Source organism: Callithrix jacchus, chromosome 8 (assembly GCF_049354715.1).
Source record: "Callithrix jacchus isolate 240 chromosome 8, calJac240_pri, whole genome shotgun sequence".
Lineage (NCBI taxonomy): Eukaryota > Metazoa > Chordata > Mammalia > Primates > Cebidae > Callithrix > Callithrix jacchus.
In genome coordinates this window covers 2,768,314-2,793,294 of record NC_133509.1, presented here as the reverse complement: position 1 = coordinate 2,793,294, position 24,981 = coordinate 2,768,314, and the positions used below count along the sequence as shown (strand labels likewise).

General features: G+C 40.7%; 1 long non-coding RNA gene across 1 annotated transcript; it reads left to right on the top strand.

The window, feature by feature from the left end:
- Window positions 1-121: 121 nt before the first annotated feature.
- Window positions 122-23,478, top strand: LOC144577257 (uncharacterized). Its single transcript, XR_013520657.1, has 2 exons — window positions 122-497; window positions 20,754-23,478. It is a non-coding gene; the product is annotated as an uncharacterized LOC144577257 (long non-coding RNA).
- Window positions 23,479-24,981: the final 1,503 nt, after the last annotated feature.

Below are 24,981 nucleotides of genomic sequence, written 5' to 3'. Positions count from 1 at the left end.
CAGTTTCTGTTCTCTCTTTCTGCTTTCTGATGAGCCAGTCATCTCTTACTTGTAGTGACTTATCTTGGGCTTAAAAAAAAAAAGTATCCAACCTGGTCCAACCAGCTGACATTTTTCTACTGACTCTCCCAAAGCTCCCACTGGACTGACACATTGCCTGAATTTCCAGATACAACGCGCTTATGAAGACGGGCATTTTCTAAGCCAGAGAAGGGGAGGTTCGCACTTTTTCCTGCCTCACCATGACCCTTCCAACTTCACATTGTCATTCTAAGTGTCAGTTATAACTACTATGTCCAGGATCAATTTACATTTCCGTCTACTTCTGTTTCTGCACAAACAAAAGAAACTCACTGGGGCTATCTTCGGCGAAACAAGAAATGTGGTCAAGGATGTGGACTAGCACAAAGGATTAGAGGAAATGCTAAGTAAGCACCAGACTGTGAAAAGGCCAAGAATCAAAACAGCTCTAAGGATCCAGATAGCAGGAACTAAAGGTCAGTCTTTTCGTGGCATTATTAGTAGGATAAATGATCTCCATCATTTTCTATCTCTACGTTACTCTACTTGAGATTTAATTTTGGGAGACAGAGTCTAAACGGTATTCTTGGGTCACACATATACTCACCTCTTGGTCAGGGCAGGGCAGAGCAGGGCAGGACATTTTGAATGACTGCCTCACCAAGACTAGCAAAAAGATCGTTTCAAGGTGTTTTTACCAGAGAAAGATGGAGTGAGTGCCAGGCAGGCAAAACCCAAAGATGGTCAATATTTGCTGTGTGCTAAGCGCTGTGCCAGTGTGTCTGGATCCCGAGATAAATAATGATGGTAACGTTTATTAATCATTTGCCAGGTGCCAGGAACTTTCCATGTAGTATTTCAGATAATCTTTTTAATAAATAGCATAAAGTAGATACTCTTTTTTTTTTTTTTCTGCGACAGTCTTACTCTATCACTCAGGCTGGAGTGCAGTGGTGCAATATGGGCTCACTGCAACCTCTGCCTCCTGGGTTCGAGTGATTCTCCTGCCTCAGCCTCCCTGGTAGCTGAGATTACAAGTCTGTGCCACCACAAAGCGTGTGCCTGGCAAATTTTTGTATTTTTAGTAGAGATTGGATTTCACCATGTTTGCCAGGCTGGCCTTTAACTCCTGACCTCAGATGATCCACCTGCCTGAGCCCTCCAAAGTATTGGGATTACAGGCATGAGCCACTGCACCTGGCCATAGAGTAGATACTCTTATGTCTTAGTGATGCAGGATTTTTTACTCCTTAGCTTGGCTAGTTCTGGATTTTTGTCTCACGACCAGAAAAATTAGTCACACAGACATCAAAGAGTAAGTGGAAAATAATTTATTAAGTGGAAAGGGAAGCTCTCAGCAAAAAGAGGGGTCCTGAGAGCAGGTTGCTGGTTGCCCCCTTCACAGCTGAATATAAGGGCTTCTATAAAGCTGCTGATGGGGCTGGGTTCCTATATTAGTCCGTTTTCATGCTGCCTATAAAGATATACCCAAGCCTTGGCAAAATACAAAATGAAGAGGTTTATTGGACTTACGGTTCCATGTGGTTGGGGAGGCCTCGCAATCATGGCAGAAGGTGAAAGGCATGTCGCACATGGCAGCAGACAAAAGAAGAGAGCTTGTGCAGGGAAACTCCCATTTTTAAAAGCATCAGATCTTGTGAGACGTATTCACTATCACAAGAAAAGCACAGGAAAGACCTGCCACCATGATTCAATTGCCTCCCACCAGGTCCCTCTTACAACACATAAAAATTCAAGATGAGACTTGGGTGGGGACACAGCCAAACCATATGAGTTCCCTATTTGTATAAGGCACAAATTCTTGGTGGCTCCATAGCATTCTTCCAGTGCACTTGCAGAGCCCTTGGCCTGAGCCCCTCCACAATGAGTTATTTCCCTAACTGTGCATGTGCTAAGGGACAGAAATTTTCACCGTGGGCATGTTTAGGCAAGCCCCCTATACACAATGACCTTGGGGGGTCAGAGGTCTTCTGGGGACCCTCTCCTATCTGTCTAGGAGAGTTCTCTGCCTCCTGCGTCTATCATTAGGTCAGTTAATTCTGTCCATCCTTTAATTCCTACGTCAAAGTGCTAACCCCAATATATCAGAAAGCAATCTTATTGGGAAACAGTCATTGCAGATGTAGTTAGTTAAGATGAGGTTATTAGAGAGGCCCCAATCCCATATGATGGGCATCCTTATAAAAAGGAGAAATTTGAACACAGCAAGATGCACACAGTGAGGACACCATGTGAAGATAAAGGCAGAGAGTGAAATGATGCTCCTAGGAGTGCCTTGGCTCCAAGGAATGCCAAGATTCTCAGTAAACCACCAGAAAGGAAAAGAAAGGCATGGAAGACGTCCCTCAGAATTAGCCAATCCTGTTAACACCTCGATCTTGGATTTGTTGCCCCAGAACTGTGAGACAGCACATTTCTCTTGTTTCTACCACCCAGCTTGTGGTACTTTGTTATAGCAGCCCTTGAAACAAATGCAGTTGGGTTCCTTAGAAGCAGAGTCTGAGATGAGCTTATTATTCAAGAGATGAATTAAAGGAGTACCTTCCTAGGCTTCTCCTGTATTTTCCAAAATGACTACAGCATTATTTCTGGTCTCATACACTCCACTAGAATATTGTCACTCCGCCCGCAAGAAGAGGAGTCTTTAAACTTGAGGGGGCCTTGCAACTGTCTTTACTGGTACAATAAGGTAGAAATAACACTGGGTGACTTCCAAGTTTAAGTCACAGGAAGCAATTTAGCTATCATCAGGCTCTTTTGCAGGATACTCTCTCTTAGAATCCAGCCACCATGCTATAAGGAACCTAAAAGTAGCCCATGCAAAGAGACCACAGGGAGAAGGACCGAGGTCCCCAGGGAACGGTTTGTATAAAGTGTCATATATGTGAGTGATGGGACTTCAGATGGTTCCCATCCCCAACCCTTGTCTTTCTTCTCACAAATCTTTTAACACAGAGACCAGCCACTACCTCAAAGTTCCTGATCCCCAGAATCCATGAGCCTAATAAATGGCTGTGTTGAACCACTAAGTTTTGGGGTAATTTATTTTGCAGCCATAGCAACTGGAACAGGTTTTTACCTGGAAGCAGGATATTGTAATGAAAATCTAAAAATGTGATAGTGGCTTTGGGGAAGAAGGTGGAAGTGGGAAGGGCGTGAAGATGCTGGTAGGATAGTCTCATGGTCCTCAAGAAGGCTTGTAGAGAGAACTTAAAGTAAGAAAAAGTAAGTAAGTTTCCTTCCTCCTCTTGGAAACTGGAGGAAGAAGGTTTTTGTTACTTAGTGGCAGAACGTTTAGCAACACAGCAACCTGTAATAAAGTAGAAAGCAGAAATTGTACCCAGTGAACTGAATTATCTTGCTAGGGAGATTCACTGGAAGAATGTTGAAATTGCCCTCTGGCTATTTCTTCTTGTTTATAGTAAAAGACAGAAGAAAGAAGGAAGATGAACACATAACTGAATTTAAAATGAAACTATCAGGCAGGGCGCGGTGGCTCACGCCTGTAATCCCAGCACTTTGGGAGGCTGAGGCGGGTGGATCATGAGGTCAAGAGATCGAGACCATCCTGGTCAACATGGTGAATCCCCGTCTCTACTAAAAATACAAACATTAGCTGGGCATGGTGGAGCGTGCCTGTAATCCCAGCTACTCAGGAGGCTGAGGCAGGAGAATTGCCTGAACCCAGGAAGTGGAGGTTGTGGTGAGCCGAGATCACTCCATTGGACTCTGGCCTGGGTAACAAGAGCGAAACTCCGTCTCAAAAAAAAAAAAAAAAAAAAAAAGAAAATGAAACTGTAATTTCTAGGCTCTGTAAGTTTGTCAGTTAAGTAAAATGCTTCACAGCAAAGATGAAATCCAGGTAAGAACAATAAGATCCATTGATATGATCTCAGAAAAATCTAAAGTGATTCCTCAGAGAACAATTCAGTCAAATAAAAGTTCCTGTAAGGATCTTAAGGGCGTATCCCACAGAGCATCTTTATCACAAAAAGGCTTCCAAGAGTCTTAAAGATGTTTTCCCTCCGGAGTCTAATAGGAAGACCAAGGTAGAGAAGGGTTTATCTTGAAGGAGAACTTTGGGGATGAATTCTGTTTAATGGAGTGAATTACAATAAGATTCATAAACTCAAAGATTTTAAAATAATTATATCAACTTGAACTGAAAGACATAGAAAATACAAAATGAAATCCAAATTTCTATGGGCAGAAATAGGCTGCAAAAATTATGCAGCCATAAAATGGGCTGTTTTCCATGGAAAATGAAGAAGGCCAGGAGGGGAGAGCCAAGAGCGAAAGCGAATTGTTTTAGGCAATAGAATTGATCCTCTAATCAAGAAAGTGGCAACATATGTTCAGCTAGGTTTCAATATTGCTGTGAACCAGTGAATCCTGTGTGTATCAATTTTATTCCTTTATTATTATTATTTTTTTTGAGATGAAGTTTCGCTCTTGTCACCCAGGCTGGAGTGCAATGGCGCGATCTCGGCTCACTGCAACCTCCACCTCCTGGGTTCAGGCAATTCTCCTGCCTCAGCCTCCTGAGTAGCTGGGATTACAGGCACGCGCCACTGTGCCCAGCTAATTTTTTGTATTTTTAGTAGAGACGGGGTTTCACCTTGTTAACCAGGATGGTCTCGATCTCTTGATTTTGTGATCCACCTGCTTTGGCCTCCCAAAGTGCTGGAATTACAGGCTTGAGCCACCATGCCCAGCCAATTTTGTTCCTTTTTAAAAAGCAGTGTTCATAGCAGTTATTTTATACCTGTTCCATAACTGCATGTTGGGAATGTGCAGGAGAGAAAGTTTGTCTCTTTAGTCCATAGGTCTGCAGATCAAAAGGAAATGTGCTAATACGAAGTGGGCTGTTCAGGGGTGAAGTCCCTAGAGGGATATCATTTTGAATGCTCTTTTTGCCTTCCTCTTAGGGGCTTATAATAATTCTGCATGTTGAGAGACCTCTCATCTTTCAAAGAATTCAAGATGTACTGGGAAAATAATTGTGTAGTAGTCTGCTAGTTCTCTTCCAGTGTCCATTCTCTTTTTCAGTAAGAGAACACTTGAATTCTAGCTAAACACATGTCTGCCAGGAATAAAGATTGTGTTTTCCAGCTTCCCTTGCTGCTAGGCATGGCCATTTGTTAGTTACTGTCAGTGGGATGTCACTTTCAGAGAGTATATCTAAAATAAGGATTATTCCCTTGGTTGCATTTTCTCCTTTCTGCTGTAGGAATACAGGTGCAGTGACCCTTTCTGCTGTAGGAATACAGGTGCAGTGACCCTTTCTGCCGTAGGAATACAGGTGCAGTGACCCTTTCTGCCGTAGGAATACAGGTGCAGTGACCCTTTCTGCCGTAGGAATACAGGTGCAGTGACCCTTTCTGCCGTAGGAATACAGGTGCAGTGACCCTTTCTGCCGTAGGAATACAGGTGCAGTGACCCTTTCTGCCGTAGGAATACAGGTGCAGTGACCCTTTCTGCCGTAGGAATACAGGTGCAGTGACCCTTTCTGCCGTAGGAATACAGGTGCAGTGACCCTTTCTGCCGTAGGAATACAGGTGCAGTGACCCTTTCTGCCGTAGGAATACAGGTGCAGTGACCCTTTCTGCCGTAGGAATACAGGTGCAGTGACCCTTTCTGCCGTAGGAATACAGGTGCAGTGACCCTTTCTGCCGTAGGAATACAGGTGCAGTGACCCTTTCTGCCGTAGGAATACAGGTGCAGTGACCCTTTCTGCCGTAGGAATACAGGTGCAGTGACCCTTTCTGCCGTAGGAATACAGGTGCAGTGACCCTTTCTGCCGTAGGAATACAGGTGCAGTGACCCTTTCTGCTGTAGGAATACAGGTGCAGTGACCCTTTCTGCCGTAGGAATACAGGTGCAGTGACCCTTTCTGCTGGTAGGAATCCCTTGGTTGCATTTTCTCCTTTCTGCTGGTAGGAATACAGGTGCAATGACCGTTTTTCAGCAGTCACACTGGATCGTGTCTATATAGTCATACCCTAGGGCTCATAAAGAACAAAGCTGGAAGGATCCTGGGTCCCTGCCAAACTGATATTTATATGAGAGAATAAAATCTTGAGTGTGAAAGCCACTGTAAACTTGGGTTTCCGTCCCATGCTATACCATTTCATCCTCACAGATAAGATGTCATAGATGGTAGAATTATGGCTCTCTGAGAACAGGGAGCTTGTTTGCCTTAGTCATGGCTACGTCTCCAGTGTCTAGAATTATGCATGGTGCATGGCAACCATTTAAAAAGAAATGAATGAACAAAATATTATGATAATTAACAATGAAGAATCAACACAAAAAACAGACCAGCATTTCCCACATGAGAATTTTTTTTAGTTGTAGTTAAATACATATGACATAAAATTTACCGTGTTAAACTCTTGTTTTCAGTTGTGGTAAAATACACATAACATAAAATGCACCATCTTAACTGCTTTTAAGTGTATGGTTCATTGTTAAGTACATTCACATTGTTGAGCAACCATCACTACCATCCATCTCCAACTTTTTTCATCTTCCAAAACATTTTTCATCCTTAAAACTGTTTTGATCTTCCCAAACTGAAACTCCATATTCTTAAATAACAACTCCTGTTGCCTCTCCCTCAGCCCCTGACTACCACCATTCTACTTTCTGTCCGTATGGATTTGACAAATCTATGTGCCTTATAGAAGTGGAATTACATGATATTTATCTTTTTGTCACTGGCTTATTCTACTTGCCATAATTCTTTAAGATTCATTCATGTTGTAGCACATGTCACAATTTCCTTCTTTTTTAAAGCTGAATAATATCCTATTGTATGTACATACCACATTTTGTTTGTCCATCTGTCTGTCAGTGGGTTGCTTCCACCATCTGGCTATTGTGAATAATGCTGCTATTGACAGGGTTGTACAGAAAATGTTTTTATTATTTGTTTAGAGACAAGGTCTTGTTCTGTTGCCCAGGCTGGAGTGCAGTGGCATGATCTTGGCTCACTACAACCTCTGATTCGAGGGCTCAAGTGATCCTCCTACCTCAGCCTCCTGGGTAGCTGGTACTGCAGGTGTGCACTGCCAGGCCAGGCTTCTTTTTGTATTTTTTGTAGAGATGGGTTTTGCTATGTTGCCCAGGCTGGTCGCAAACTCCCGGGTTCAAGCAATCCAACTGCCTCCACCTCCCAAAGTGCTGGGATTACAGGTGTGTGCCACCGCACCAGGCCAGAAAATATTTTTAAAGATTTCAGATTCCTTAGATGTTCTAATTTATTGACTCAAATCTTGGAAGTGGGAGAGGTGGGGCGGGGAGCAATTTGGAAGTTTTTTTTTTTTGAAATGGAGTTTCAGGCTGGAGTGCAGTGGTGTGGTCTTGGCTCACTGTAACCTGTTGGGGTCCGGCACGTCTGCCGCGGGGCTACCGACCTGCGGGAGTCCCCGAGACTGCCAACATAGATGTCTCGTTCAACCTGACGGAGAGAGTGCGCGAAGTGAAAGAAAAGAGAAAAGCGGAGTCTGGAGGGCTGGCTTAGGCTATGTCCAAGCAGCAATTTTATTTTTGCAATATGTTACATTATATACTTTTCTGAAGTTAATGTTGCTTACGCCAGATCAACATACTTAAGTAACAGTAAGCAAGTTACGCCCAGTAAGTTATAGTAAGTAAGTTACGCCCAGCAAGTAAGTTATGCCCAGTAAGTACTTAACAATTGTAAGCAAGTTACAGTTACGCCCAGCAAGTTACGGTAAGTTACCAAGTGTAAATACTTAAGTTAATATTTTACAATGAAGGTAACAAGGGTCCAAAATGAACACAATCAAGCAATAAACCATAAGAAGCCAAAAGTGGGCACATTGCCTCCCAAGTCCTCATATTCATAAAGTAATGTCTGTTAATTATTTTGAATAGCATAGTCCCTCTCTCGGTTCCTGCTTTCTCTCAGCTCGACTCCCCCAACCGGGGATCTGTGTCCCGGCTCAAGCTCACCGTATGGCGAGGCCCATTTCCTAGGGGCCTCACACGGGAGCGATCCACACAGATCCCTCAGTAACCTCCACCTCCCTAGTTCAAGCGATTCTCCTGCCTCAGCCTCCCGAGTAGCTGGGACTACTCGGTACCGGTGTGTGCCATCACACCTGACTAATTTTTGTAGTTTGAGTAAAGATGAGGTTTCACTATGTTGGCCAGGCTGGTCTTGAACTCCTGACACGTGATCTGCCCTCTTTGGCCTTCCAAAGTGGTGGGATGACAGGGATGAGCTATCGTGACCAGCCTGGAAGATATATTTAACTGTTTTCCAGGTGATTTGGAGTACAGATTATGTAGTCCTTGAATTGACTATTGGAAATCACTGATATCATACAGTGAGTACTATGCGTACTAGAATATAGACATAGAAAAAACAGAACAATAAGGTTATGAGGTGAGAGTTCCTTGTGTTGTTGAAAATTAAGGGGAGCTTGACTTGGCACAAATGAGAGGGACGCCATTTCAGGTTGGAGAAAAAATTACTTTTGAGATAGAAGCATTCTTTTTTTTTTTTGAGACAGAGTTTTGCTCTTGTTACCCAGGCCGGAGTGCAATGGCACCATCTAGGCTCACCGCAACCTCCACCTCCTGGGTTCAGGCAATTCTCCTGCCTCAGCCTCCCGAGTAGGTGGGATTACAGGCACGTGCCACCATGCCCAGCTAATTTTTTGTATTTTTTTTAGTAGAGTTGGGGTTTCACTATGTTGAGCAGGATGGTCTCGATCTCTAGACCTCGTGATCCACCTGCCTGAGATATAAGCATTCTTAAAGTGGTTCCCACTTATCAGTGGTTTTGCCTTCTGTGGTTTCAGTTACCCACAATCAATTGTGGTCTGAAAATGTTAAATAGGAAATACTAGAAATAAATAATTCTTAAGTTTTCTATAGGATTCCATCCTGAGTTGTGTGATGAAATCTCATGTTGCTCTGCTCCATCCTGCCTGGGACATGACTCATCCATTTGTTCGGTGTATTATGCTGCCTGTCTGTTAGTTATTTAGTAGCCTTTTGGTAATGAGATCAACTGTCATGGTACCGTGGTGCTTGTGTTCAAGTAACCGTTATTTCACTTACTAATGGCCCTAAAGTGCAAGAGTGGTGATGCTGGCAATTCGGATATGCTAAAGAGGATCCATCAGTTGCTTTCTTTAAGTGAAAAAGTTTAAGTTCTCCACTTAAAAGAGAAAGAAAAAAATTACATACTGAGGTGGCTAAGATCTACAGTAAGAATGAATCTTCTATCTGTGAAATTGTGAAGAAGGAAAAAGAAATTCAGGCATAGTACACTTGCATGTTGAGTACTTTCTGTGGCTTCAGGCATCCAGTGGGGGTCTTAGAACGTATCCCCCATGGATATGGTGAATACTGCACTTTTTTAGGTGTCTCTGATTGTGCTAACACAGCTCTTTCCAAGTCTAGAAATATATATTTTGTTCAACCGTATTGAAAACTACTAAGTATTGTCCAACTAAGAATATAATAAATTTTGTTATATTTATAAAACTTTCATTAGAGCAACAACATTATCAAGAAAACACATCTGTTTTCTTCTCTGGAGTGAGCACGACAGAATAGCATGGGAAAAAAACTGATGTGGTAATATGACCTCTTAAAATGGAAATTTATCTAAAATGGTCTTTTGACCATGATGGACTGTGTAAGTAGTAATATAACAAAATCATTTCAGAATCTCTTTTCCAGTAGCTGACTTCTATATGTTATTTGCTCTAACGTTGAAACAAAATTGCAAACATTGTAGCAGCTTCTTTGTTGCAGCTTTCAACCAGAAGGGGAACCTTGCCAGAAATCCTGGTTGGTTTTTTTCCCCCCAAATCATTCCATTCACTTCTAAATGAATGCATTGGTTGTATTCTGCTCACTTTGGTTGAATTACATTAAAGACAAATTTATTTTTTAACGTATACACTAAAAAGATGTTAACTCGACTACTTTCTTTTCTAGATAAAATAAAACATGTTTCTGATACATCCGTTTTTAAAATTTCCCATTTTTATAAGTTGCCTGGATGTGACCAGGAAAATTCCTCTGGTGAGGGCTTTAAAGTAGAATTTATTAACCTATGTTTATTTGTGAGTGAACCAGTGTGTTTACTGCAACTTTCTTCTTCCTTTCAAGTAATGCAAGTTATCGTTTGATAGTGTGTTGTTAACTGAAACTTACAGAGAGTTTCTCACATGTAACTTAGAGTTAAGTGAGAGAGACAGAACATTTATGAAATAAGCTCGCAAATAAATGTTTTTTATAAGTACCAAAATTGAATCCTTCCTGGGCTTTCAGAGTGAGTATTAAGAGGATCTTGTCTGTTTAAGGCATCATGAAAGAAATTTGAGCTGAGACTTAAGGCATAAGTAAGATAAAATGCATAATATTGGGTGGGTGGAGGCCAGAAAGGTTTCAGGAAGATGGAAGGGCATGAAAAAAAGCTAACCATAGGCCTCAGTGGCTAGAGCCCAGGCAGCAAATGCAAATGTGCTTCAAGCTGTATTAAGAACTTTGCCTTTATTCTACGTGAAATAATACATGAGCTTGGATGGATATTAGCTAAGAATCTTTCAGTTGTATATAGTATCTTGTTTGGTTGCAAATGATAAAAACCAAACTCAAAATAACTGAAAATTGGCCGGGCGTGGTGGCTTATGCCTGTAATCCCAGCACTTGGGAGGCCGAAGTGGGTGGATCGTGAGGTCAAGAGATCGAGACCATCCTGGTCAACAAGGTGAAACCCCGTTTCTACTAAAAACACAAAAAATTAGCTGGGCATGGTGGCGCGTGCCTGTAATCCCAGCTACTCGGAAGGCTGAGGCAGGAGAATTGCCTGAACCCAGGAGGCGGAGGTTGCGGTGAGCCGAGATCGCGTCATTGCACTCCAGCCTGGGTAACAAGAGTGAAACTCCGTCTCAAAACAAAACAAAACAAAAAAACAAAAGAAAAAACCTGAAAATTAAAAGAGAATTTATTGGCTCCTATAAAAAAAGAAATACAAGGTAATGGGGGCTTGGATAACTCTGGAGACATAAAACATTATTAGATCTTCCTCTCTCTGTCCAGGCTGTATTTCCCTGTGTGTTTCTTCTAAGCACATCTGCTGAAGACAGACTTTTCTTTCTGTGGTTGGGTAGGAATGAGATGTGAGGCGTAGGCTTTAACAAATTCACACTTACATTAACACAGCATGACAAACTCAGGAGATTAAAAGAGCTTTCTTTATAAAAGAACTTAACTTCTTTATAAAACTCAAGGGCAGAATTTTTTTCTGGGCAAGTCACGTGCCAAAACCCTGGAAAATAAGGAATTATGATTGATCAGTTGTAGGGAACATACACCTTCTTGGGGGTAGGGACAGAACCCAAGGAATTAAAAGACAAGTAGTTTTGCAAAGGACGTGTGCATGTTTGTGGGGAAAGAAGTGAGAAGAAGGGACACAGTAACCACCAGAAGGTAGAAAGGGATGCTGAGCACAGAAAAATAATAGGTCTTTCTAGTTACAAGGTATGAAAATTTCTTCAAGTGTTTGCTCTGTGGAGGGGAAAAAAGACTTTTTCATAGCTTTTCATAGCTAAGACTTGCAAAGTAGTCCTAAATCCTCGTAAATCCACTCTACCATTAAAATTCTCTCATTTGTTCATTAGGCAAATATTAACTGAGTGTTTACTTCGTTCAAAGCTTTATTTTAGCTGCAATACACAAAGCAAAATATAGTGCCTCCCAAGTTATAGTTGATTGTCAAGGAAGAGAAATTCTCAACTAAACTCAAGGAAGTGGGATTGGGAGTGCTAGTGTAAAGCTAGAGTGAACATGGAATGGAAATAAAAGGAGCTGGAGATTAGGATAGATGGCTGTTCTGCATTCAAAGAGTGATACCTCTGGGCGGGAATCTTTTTTATCTTCTCTTTAGCATTCCACCAAATGTGTGGTTCAAATAGTGGGGACACATCTGTTTCCCTCTGTCCAGCTAAAAAAGGTTTTTTAAATATCCCAGAAAGAACGCCTGTTTGGCTTTACTAATAACTGTTGTGACAGCTGATCATTGTCTTCCATTGGTTTCCCACAGAACCCAAGTTGGAGGCAAGGATTTAAGAGCTGGTAGTTAACTGGGGAGAATGTACCTGGAAGCACTTTTAAGGGAGTGGGAAATTGAGACACGAAAGGGAAGGAAGCCCATAAAGGATTCCTCATTGAGCAGGTTACTGCTGTAGACAACTGGTTTTTATATCCCACTGGGGGACTCTGGGAGACAGTGTAGAATATTTCTCAGAGTTATCCCAATTGAGAGGCAAATAAGTTGGGTATTTCCCCTCCAACTTCTGTCTGTCAGTGGCTGAATGCTAATTCCAGGGGCTTTAACTTCCAGGTCATCTAGCCTGTCCATTTCCCTCAAGTGGGAAGTGGCAGGTGCTTACAGCAAGATGCTGTGGGAGGGGACTTAGGCAGGGAACCAACAGCATCTGTTAGGAAAAACCCTATTCCTGTCAAATCATAGGTTGATGGCCTTTGGGTCAGTGTCTAATCAGCTTTGGCTCTTGTAGGAGTTGTACTTACATGGTATTAAACAGAATCTAATAGACTCCTTTTTCAGGAGGATTGTGAATCATGGCAGTAACTGTTCAGTAACATGTGTAGTACAAAGGGATATAAATACAAAGATACTGGGTGGGCACCATGGCTCACTGTTATAATCCCAGCACTTTGTAAGGCTGAGGTGGGCAGATCACCTGAGGTCAGGAGTTCAAGATCAGCTTGGCCAACATGGCGAAACCCTGTCTCCAATAAGAATACAAAAGTTATTCAGGTGTGGTGGCACACACCTGTAATCCCAGCTACTCAGGCAGCTGAGGCAGGAGAATTGAAAATTGCTTGAACCCAACAGGTAGAGGTTGCAGTGAGCCGGGATCACACCACGGCATTCCAGCCTGGCCAACAGAGTGAGACTCCGTCTCAAAAAAAGAAAATAAATATGAAGATACTTACAATGGAAGATAATTTATCTGGAAGTCTAAAAACCATAGCTTCCTAATAGCACAACTGTCATAAAAGAATGATGTAGATTAGCTAATACTGGCAATAATGGAGCAACTATGTCACTGGTCGCACATGTGTTGTGAGAATTCTTAGTTATCTATAGACTAGGCACACAAAAAACTGGTTTTGAAGCCTTATATTGTAGTTATACAAATATGTATTGTGTAGATTCCAATCTATATAATGGAAAGAACAAACCAAGAAAATGCATTCATTATTTCCTTCCTTGAAGATTTTTTTTTTTTTTTGAGACGGAGTTTCGCTCTTGTTACCCAAGCTGGAGTGCAATGGTGAAATCTCGGCTCACCGCAACCTCCGCCTCCTGGGTTCAGGCAATTCTCCTGCCTCAGCCTCCCGAGTAGCTGGGATTACAGGCGGGTGCCACCATGCCCAGCTAATTTTTTGTATTTTTAGTAGAGACGGGGTTTCACCATATTGACCAGGATGGTCTTGATCTCTTGACCTCATGACCTACCCGCCTTGGCCTCCCAAAGTGCTGGGATTACAGGCTTCAGCCACCGTGCCTGGCCCTCCTTCCTTCAAGATTTAATCCAAAGTCTGTATGGGCAGCTTGGGGCAGGGGGATGAGCAGTGGTGGTGGTGACCTGGCATTCAGAGTTGCAGCCTGAGAGATGAGGAAGGCATCCATGGGAGGCAGTGGCAGTGGCAGCCAGAAACAATGTGTCAAAGCATGACTGGGGTGAGAAGAGTGTTCACATGGAAGGGCAATGGCAGCAGTGGGAACTACTTATGTACAGGGAGATAGAACAAATACTTCACTATATTGAGAAAAATGGTTGCCAGGATTTTCACTGTTGGAGAAGGTAAGTACAAACGAGTAAATGAGAATGGACCCAGTGTTGTTGAATTGAAAATACTGGTGAAATTATGAGTTTTAATAGATAGGTAGGTAGGTAGATATAGTTGTAAATGTATCCATATATACACATATATATGTATATGCACATATCGCCTAGTTCTGTTCGTCATGAGGGCCTGAAAACAGAAATATCCCAATAGCAATGACCACATTTAGCATCAAGATCTTTTATTATTTTTTAAACTAACTAAAAGCAACAAGGCAGAGTTGAGGCAGGGAAAGTACAAGATGAGCCTGGAGCATCTTCTTGTGTCAGAAAGTAAGGGCATGCTCAAAGAAAGATGGGAGTGTTAGAAGAACAGAAAAGCCAGGTTTCAGACGCTCTCATGGGCCAAAATTTGGGACAATTTGGTCATCAAAATAAATAACAATAACATGGATTATAAAATTGAATTAAATATGATTTTATAAATCTATGCTGATATAAATAAGCAATTACATGTAGAAAGGACAAAGATTTCCCTTACAACTAGTAAATGTAGGAGGAATGATGGAATTAGAAAATTGTTATTTGACAACCACCGTAGAGATACTTAATTCAGAAAAAAATCACTAACTACTAAAATGAATGGATAAAATTTGGAGAATGGAATAAATTACCTCTTAACAAACTAATTGGTGAGAAAGTTTAAAAAGTGTAAACTTACCATGGGAAAGCTTGGCAGACAGCAACCTAATCAAATGTAACTGAAGACTCATTGAGGGGAGTTTTCTTTTTTTTTTTTTAGACAGTCTTGCTCTGTTGCCCAGGCTGGGGTGTAGTAGCATGATCATGACTCACAACTCACTGCAGCCTCAGCCTTCTACCACCACACCTGGATAATTTTTTTGAGTCTTTTGGTAGAGACAGAGGCTCACCATATTGGCCAGGCTGGTCTGAAACTCATGGCCTCAAGTGATCGGCACACCTCAGCCTCCCAAAATGCTGGGATTACAGGGATGAGCCACTATCCTAAGTACTGAGGGGAATTTTCTAACACAAACGGAGTCACTCCGAAGCAATAACCTCTTTACCTCCGAGGATTATCCAGCCACCCCGTTTATTACCTCCCACATCCTCCCTCACCATCTCCTCCTCAAATGACCCTTTTAACCAAGCTCCCATTAAAAATAAAAATGAGATAATTCCACTCTGAGTCTTAAAAGACCTTTTTTATTTTCATAACTGTTTCCTTTTCACAAACATTTCAAAATATTTTGAATGGAAATTTTGATTAATTCTTGTTTCTTGCTTAAGTTATGGCTGTGTGATTTACAGTGAGAATTGTGACCATAATGCACAAAGTACTGGTGAGTTTCAACAGAGGAATGTTGCTGGTAAAAGTCTTGTGGGAATTGATACACTGCTCTGACAGTTTACTCACTGCAGTGAATTTTAAGTAGCCTCAAATTCTTTGAGTTTTCCATTAAAAGGTATACTCTATATCCTCATCTCTTGTGACATTGTGACTTTGGCCAATAGAATATGAAGTGACATTGTGTGGCTTCCTAGCTGAGGCCTCAGAAGTCATGAAGCTTCTGCTTTGTCTCCCCGGGATCTAGCTACTATGTGAGAAACCCAGAGCTACCCTACCACAAGAGGCTTGTGTAAAGGCAAACTGAGGCATGCAGTCAACAGCCTCAGTCAACCGCCAGACACCAGGACCAGCCAGCCCCTAGCTACCTTGCCAAGTGACTACAGACACCTATGCCAATCCATCCAATCCTGGAGAGCAGAGACGAGTCATCCCCATTGAGAGTCCTGCCCAAAATACCAACCTATAGAATTAGGAGCCTTAATAAACCAGGAGTTAGCAAACTAGAGCTTGTGGGCCAGTTTTGGCCCACTGTCATTTAAAAATGTTTTAAATTTTAATTGTAATTATTTCTAGAGAACACCTCACTCTGTTGCCCAGGCTGGAGTTCAGTGGCATGATCATAGCTCAGTGCAGCCTCAAAAACTCTTGGACTTGAGTCATCTCAGCCTCCCAAGTAGCCAGGGCTACAGGTGCTCTTCACCATGCTCAGCTCATTTTTATTTTACTTTTTCCAGAGATGGGGTCTTGCAATATTGCCCAAGTTCATCTTGAACTCCTGGCCCCCCAAAGCACTGGGATTATAGGTGTGAGCCACTGCATCTGGCCATACTGTCTCTTTTTGTAAATAAAATTTTATTGGAACATAGCCAAATCCATGTGTTCACATATTTTCTATGGCTGCTTTTGGGTCACAGTGAAGTTGAGTACTTGTGGCAGAGATTGCACAGCACACCAAATTTAAACATACGTACGCTTTGGCCCTTTGCAGAAAGTTTGCCAACTTTTATTTTAAGCCATTAAGTTTTGGGGTGGTTTGTCATGCAGCCATAGATACCCAAACCTTTACAGCAGAAGACGAGTCAAGTCCTTGCTTGAACTAGAATTAATTTCTATAATTTTATGTACACATGCTTGAGACCTATGAAGGCATTTAACTTTATCTAGACCAACATCTGTTTTCATATGAGTAACAATCTCATTTTTCTAAAAAGAATATGTTAAGAATGCTTGGCACAATATTCACTCTCTTGATACAAGACCCTTTTGGAATTTAATAACCAGATAAAATCCAATATGGCTCTTTTCCATCCTCAAAAAGCATTTCATTTAAAAAAATTATTCATGCTAAAGTGATTTCAACTTGAAGTCAGAAATGAGCCTCAGCAGTGTGTGAGAATCTTTCAAAGTGTAATAATTCACCACAGAAAGCAACCTCCAAGTATTATTGCTGCATTTTCACAACTTTTGCCTGATAGTTGGTCCTTATCTCTCTCTCTTTTTTTTTTTTAAGAAAAGTAAAATATTAGCCTGTCTTCAACCTTCAGAGAGATGAGCCATGTTTTTGACTTGTTCAAGGTATTTTTAAAAACGAATTTTAGGGATTGGCAATCTGTGTAATCCTGCCTTATTGAGAAGTGTATGCATAGATATTCCACATGAGCTTGAGAAATATGAATAAATATAATGTCTCAAACGCTGTCAAACTCGGATACTCATCTGCGTACTGCAGAAGTTTACAGTCTGCTCTTCTGTGCCTAAATACGTGGACAAGCAGTTAAAAGTGAGTAAATGCTACTATTTCTGCAACAAACTGTGAAATAAAAGCCAAGGAGATGAGTGATATAATGTATTTTTATCATGCAGTTATGCAGAAATATGAAATGTACAACAGGGCATCAGGGTATGTGGTTGATTCTCCTGGATCACTTTTGAAGCAACTATGAAAGAAAATGGTGGTTATCAAAACAATGTAAAACTCAGGATCTAAATTACCATCAATACGGGTTATTGTGATTCTGGGGCCTAAATTTAGGTTAGCAGTCATACCTGGTCTTTCCTCCAAGATATTTTATTTCACCCATTCAAATTTTAGGAAAACCTTCTACAGCTTCTACCTTCATCTGTGTCTTTCCTGCTGGCACATAATTTATAACACAGATCCAATATTTTAATATTTTTTTAAATGACATGTTATATTTTTATTGTCCTTGATCCAGAATTGTAGCATTTTAGAACTGGAAAAGACCTTAAAGATTATCTGGTCCAGTTGCCTCATTTTACAGAAGAGAAAATTGTTTCTTTTCATGTATATATATTTCTTTTTTTCTTTCTTTCTTTTTTTTTTTTTTTGAGACGAAGTTTCACTCTTTTTACCCAGGCCGGAGTGCAATGGCACCATCTCAGTTCACCGCAACCTCTGCCTCCCGGGTTCAGGCAATTCTCCTGCCTCAGCCTCCCGAGTAGCTGGGATTACAGGCACGCGCCACCATGCCCAGCTAATTTTTTTGTATTTTTAGTAGAGATGGGGTTTCACCATGTTGACCAGGATGGTCTCGATCTCTTGACCTCGTGATCCACCCGCCTCGGCCTCCCAAAGTGCTGGGATTACCGGCACTAGCCACTGCACCTAGCCTCATGTATATATATTTCTTATCTCCAAAGGACCAATTTATATAATACCATTTTCACATACCGAACAAACTACCATATTCTAGATCATTTTGAGTCAAATAGCGGTAATGTGCATCAACCAAGTTAATTCATGACATTTTAACAATTTAATGAAGAAGTTGAGAATATTCTGGTTGTTTAAAGATTATGAGAACTTGGTTAAGATTCTTAAACGATCAGCAATAAAATTTAAAGGGATCTAAAGTTGAGAATAAGTTGTGAATTTGCCAGTAGACTTGTGTTATGAGCTGAATTTTGTTCCCCCAAAATTCATATCTTGAAGTCCTAACCACCAATATCTCAGAACGTGACTGTAGTTGAATATAGGAGCTTTAAAGAGGTAAGTAGCCTGGGTGCGGTGGCTCATGCCTGTAAGCCTAGCACTCTGGGAGGCTGAGGCAGGTGGATCACTTGAGGTCAGGAGGCTGAGACCAGCCTGGCCAACACGGTGAAACCCTGTCTCTGCTAAAAATATAAAAGTTAGCCAGGCATGGTCACCCAGGCTGGAATGCACTGATGGCGATCTCTGTTCACTGCACCCTCCGCCTCCTAGGTTCATGCAATTCTCTGCCTCAGCCTCCCGAGTAGCTGGGATTACAGGTGCCTGCCATGATGCCTGACTAATTTTTGTATTTTTAGTAGAGTCAGGGTTTCACTGTCTTGGCCAGGCTGGTCTTGAACTCCTGACCTTGTGATCCACCCACCTCGGCCTCCCAAAATGCTGGGTATACAGGCATGAGCCCCTGCGCCTGGCTTCCATCAATCTCTTAACAAGGTCAAGGAATTGAACTTGCCAAGAAAGAACTTTCCTAGGCTGAAGGAGAAAAGGGAGAGACTGTGAACAGTTAGCCATTATTCTTTTTTCACATTGGCAACAATATGAAGTGGCTATCAAAAAAATGTAATGCAGGCCGGGCGTGGTGGCTCACGCCTATAATCCCAGCACTTTGGGAGGCCGAGGCGGGTGGATCACAAGGTCAAGAGATCGAGACCATGCTGGTCAACAAGGTGAAACCCCGTCTCTACTAAAAATACAAAAATTAGCTGGGCATGGTGGCACATGCCTGTAATCCCAGCTACTCGGGAGGCTGAGGCAGGAGAATTGCTTGAATCCAGAAGGCGGAGGTTGCGGTGAGCCGAGATTGTGCCATTGCACTCCAGCCTGGGTAACAAGAGCGAAACTCTGTCTAAAAAAAAAAAAAAAAAAAGTAATGCATTTTGCACATTACATTGTACAATGTTGTTGCCAATATTAAGTTTGCAGTAATCCAATGTGGCTGGTGTCTTCATAAAAAGAGGAGATTAAAGACACAGACACACACAGAGGAAGGACCGTGTAAGACACAAGGAGAAGATGACCATCTACTAGCCCAGGAGAAATGACGCCAAAGAAACTAACCTTAACCATACCTTGATCTTGGACTTCTAGCCTTCAGAATTGTGAGAAAATAAACTTGGTTTATTTAAACCACTTACTATGTGGCACTTAGTTCTGGCAGCCATAGCAAAGTAATGCACCTTGTAAAAATGTGTCACCCAGGGCGGAAGATAATAAGGCAGATGTTGTCTGACCAAATGGCATGATTGTCATTTGTATTGCACTGATCACCACAGCTCTGTTGATGCAACAGAGGTAAACTGGGATTTTGTAAACTGTACATAGTTGAGATATCCTGTGACTGCTTTTCAGCTCAAAGTTCCAACCAAAGACACACATTTCAGACATCCCAAAATAACTGGAAAATATTTAAATTTTACCTAAGTCTCTCAGAACACATACAATGTAATGCAATATTCCTAACACGTGATAACACTTCATTAAAAATCTCTTTCCTCATCTGAAAAGCCCCCCTTGCCACAACATAGCAGCTAATCTAATTTCTTTCTCTTTTCTTTCCTTTATAAGCTTCCCAAACTTGCTCTCTTAGCCCTTGCTTATTGGCTTTTTCCTTTCTCAGCAACTTCTTTTTTCTTGTGCAACTCTCCAACTTTTCTAAGAGATTAAATCAAACCTTTTTCCTCGACCCAATCCATCAATCTTTTAACAACGCCAAGGAAATGAACTTGCCAAGGAAGAACTTTCCTTGGCTGAAGGAGAAAAGGGAGCGACTGTGAACAGTTAGCCATTAATTTTATTTTTCACATTGGCAACAATGTGAAGTGGCTGTCAGAAAATGTAATGCATTTTACACATTACATTGTGCAATATTGTTGCCAATATTCAATCATGGTAATCCAAAAACTTTCAATGTTTAAATGTTAAGGAAAATCATCCCTATCTTGCACTCTTGTTTTTAATTTTTTAAAAACATAAATGAAAAACTTTCTGTGGTCTTCCTGATAAGTTTCATTTTTTGGCCTAAGGTTTAAAATCCCAGGATCTTTTAAAATATTTTTTCTCTGTCATCTAACATATTGGACATCATTTCTAGTTTAATTAATCTGATAGGCTTGAGACCACCAGCTGAGTATGAGTCAGCAGTATAGTATGGCTGTTTTTATAAAGCTAACTCTGATGGTGAAATATATTAATAGGTCTATGACATCCAGGAGCTAGGAAAATATTCTTCTGCTAAACTTAGAAATTGGTCACACCCTTAAAGTATGATGCCAATTTTGGGCACTGGCATTTTAATGCACATGTGAAATGGCAGGGAAGATTTGAGAGTAGGATAACAAAATGAACCAAAAAATGAAATAAAATATGGTTAAAATAGTGGTGATTATTAAAGTGAGAGAAGAAAAACGTACATTTTTACGAATGCACTCAATAAGGAAGACGTTTGTCTGTTGCTTTTCAGTTTCTCAGGGAGTCCAGGACAGAACAAGAGGACATGGCCTTTGGAATACTGGAAACAACATAAAGATCATTATAGGACTGTCTAAATAAATTATGGTGCCTCCATATAATAGAAAAATACCATGAAACAACTAATAAAAACATACTCAGTTTTTTTGTGTCATCTTGGAGTAAGGAAGACCTTTCTAATAATCACATAAATCCAAGCCATACAGTGAAAACATATTAATTTTGAAATTTCCTTAGAAAAAAATCTAGAAAGAACATTTAAAAGAGAATATCTTAATCTTCTTCATATGGCTAGTCAGTTACCTCAGCACCATTTATTAACTAGGGAGTCCTTTTCCCATTGTTTGTTATTGTTGACTTTGTCAAAGATCAGGTGGCTATAGGTGTGTAGCTTCACTTCTGGGTTCTCTATGCTGTTCCATTGGTCTATGTGTGTCTTTGTATCAGTACCATGCTGTTTTGGTTACTGTAGCCTTGTAGTGTAGTTTGAAGTCAGGTTGTGTGATGCCCACAGCTTTGTTCTTTTTGCTTAGAATTGCTTTGGCTATTCAGGCTCTTTTTGAGTTCCATATGAATTTTAGAATATTTTTTTCTAATTCTGTGAAAAGTGACATTAGCAGTTTGATAGGAATAGCACTGGATCCATAGATTGCTTTGGCCAGTTTAACCACGGTGATTCTTCCAATCCATGAGCGTGGAATGTTCTTCCATTTGTTTGTATAATCTATGACTTATTTCAGCAGTGTTTTGTGGTTCTCCTTGTAGAGATCTTTGACTGTTTTGGTTAGATGAATTCCAAGGTATTTTCTTTTGTGGGTGTATGTGGCTACTGTAAATGAGATTGTGTTCTTGACTTGGGACTCAGCTTGAACATTATTGGTGTATAGAAATGCTACTGATTTTTGTACATCAATTTTGTATCCTGAAACTTTGGTGAAGTCCTTAATCAGCTCTATAAGACTTCTGGCAACATCTTTAAGGTTTTCTAGATATAGAATTGTATCCACGGCAAAGAGAGATAATTTGGCTGTTTCTTTTCCTATTTGGATATCTTTTATTTCTTTCTCTTGCCTGATTGCTCAGGCTAGGACTTCAAGTACTATGTTGAATAGTAGTGGTGAGAATGGGCATCCTTGTCTTGTTTTAACTCTTAAATTGAATGCTTCCAGCATTCGCCCATTCAGTATAAAGTTGTCTGTTGGTTTATCATAGATGGCTCTTATTATTTTGAGTTATATTCCTTCAATGCCTAGTTTGTTGAGGGTTTTTATCATAAAGGGATGTTTGATTTTATCACAAGCTTTTTCTACATCTATTGAGATGATCATATGGTTTTTGTTTTAACTGCTACTTATGTGGTGAATCACACTTATTGATTTGCATATGTTGAACCATCCCTGCAACCAGAAAAAGAGCGTACTTGACTGGCTAGCCATATGCAGAAGAATAAAACTGGACTTCTACCTTTCACCATATACAAAAATTAACTTAAGGTGGATTAAAGACTTAAGCATAAGATCTAAAACTACAAAAATCCTAGAAGAAAACCTAAGAAATAGCATTCTGGACATCAGCCTTGGCAAAGAATTTATGACTAAGTCCCCACAAGCAATTGCAGCAAAACCAAAAATTGACAAGTGGGACCTAATTAAACTGAAGAGTTTCCACACATCAAAAGAAACGATGAGCAGAGTAAACAGACAACCTGTGGAACGGGAGAAAATATTTGCAAACTATGGATCCAACAAAGGTCTAATGTCCGGGATCTATAAGGAACTTCCACAATCAACAAGCAAAAAAGGAATAACCCCATTAAAAAATGGCCAGAGGACACGAAGAGACACTTCTCAAAAGAAGACATACATGCAGCCAATAAATATATGAAAAAATTCTCCATGTCGTTAATCATTCAAGAAATGCAAATCAAAACCATAATGAGACACCATCTCGCACCAGTCAGAATGGCTACTATTAAAAAGTCAAAAAGTAATAGATGTTGGTTAGGTTGTAGAGAAAAGGGAACACTTATAAATCCTCTTGGTGGGAATGTAAATTAATCTAACCACTGTGGAAAGCAGTTTGGAAATTTGTCAAATAACTTAAAACAGAACTACTATTTGACCCAGAAATCTCATGACTAGGTGTATGCCCAAAGGAAAATAAATCGTTCTACCAAAAAGACACATGCATTCATATGTTCATCCCAGCACTTTTCGCAATAGCAAAGACATGGGATCTACCTGGATGCCCATCTGTGGTGGACTGGATAAAGAAAATATGGTATATATACACCATGGAATACTATTCAGCCGTGAAAAAGAACAAAATCATGTCCTTTGCAGCAACACCAATGCAGCTGGAGGCCATTATCCTAAGTGGATTAACGTAGGAACGGAAAACCAAGTACCACACATTCTCACTTAAAGTGAGAGCTAAACATTGAGTACACATAGCCACAAAGATGGAAACAATAAACACTGGGCATTAGGGACTCCTGGGGTGGAAGAAGGGTAGGAGGGAGGGTTGAAAAACCACCTACCTAGCGCTGTGCTTACTTTCTTGGTTTTGGGATCATTCATACCCCAAACCTCAGCAACACACAATTCACTCAGGTAACAAATCTGCACGTATACCCCATGAACCTAAAATAAAGGGGGGGGGGGAAATATCACAGTAAATAATGGTTAGAGAGGTAATTTCTTTAATGTACAGAAAAACTGAATAAAATGATAAGAAAATTAACCACCCAATGGAAAAGTGGACAAATAATTTTTTTAATTTAAATAAATGCAAATGGATAATAAATGTTGTTTAACTTCACTGATAATTAAAGAAGTCTATTTCATAAGTAGAATTACATATGCTTAAAAAAGTCCAGTTGAGGTTCAGCCTAAAAAATAAATCCTGTCAAACGGGGGAAAAGTGAAACCCAGAGTTGTGGAGAACATAGGTAAGCAAGCACTCTGAGATGCCGGTGGTGGCAGGATGAATTGGTATAAACTTCTTGGAGAATAATTTGGCAATATTAATAAAAATGTAAAATATGCACACTTTGATGCAATCATTCCACTTCTAGAAATGTATCCTGCAGATATTCTTGTAAGTACAGAAAGATACAGACACAATTGCAGTGTTGTTATAGCGAAAAAAGATACCCAAGTGCTCATCAGTTAGAAACTGTTTATAAATTATGGCTAATATGTACAGATGCTCTGTGACTTATGGCAGAGGTTCACCCCTATAACCCATTGTAAGCTGAAAATATCCTAAGTAAAAAATACATTTAATGTCCAAGCACAGCTGCTCTCACCTGTAATCCTAGGGGTTTGGAAGGCTGAGACAGGAAAATCACTTGAGGTTAGAAGTTCAAGACCAGCCTCGGCAGCATAGAGAGAGCCCATCTCTATAAACACAAAAAAATTAACTGAATATGAAGGTGCACACCTGTAGTTCTAGCTGCTTAGGAGGCTGAGGTGGGAGGGTTGCTTGAGCCCAGGAGGTCAGGGTTGCAGTGAGCTATGGTCACGCAGCTGCACTCCAGCCTGGATGACAGAGTGGAACCTTGTCTCAGAAAAATAAATAAAATAAAAATGCATTTAATAACACCTAACCTACTGAACATCACAGCTTAGCCTCGTCTATTTTTTTAATTGACAGAGAAACAATAATGATTATTGGTTATTAATACTAAGAAGACATGAACGAAAACATTGAGCAATTTATCAACTAATCAAGATCAGTTACTTGCCGGGTGTGGTGGCTCACGCCTGTGATCCCAGCACTTTGGGAGGCCGAGGCGGGTGGATCACGAGATCAAGAGATCGAGACCATCCTGGTCAACATGGTGAAACCCCGTCTCTACTAAATATACAAAAAATTAGCTGGGCATGGTGGCGCGTGCCTGTAATCCCAGCTACTCAGGAGGCTGAGGCAGGAGAATTGCCTGAACCCAGGAGGCGGAGGTTGCGGTGAGCCGAGATCGCGCCATTTTACTCCACCCTGGGTAACAAGAGCGAAACTCGTCTCAAAAAAAAAAAAAAAAAAAAAGATCAGTTACTTACACATTGCCATATCAACTTTGGCAAGATTATATTATTCTGACCTAAGTTTTCTGGGTTTTCTTTGCTTGTCTTTTTTACTTTATCTTTATGTTAGTATAATTCTTGCAACTCCATCATGACTTCTCTTTTGTAATAATAAAAATGTGGTCTTAATCATGG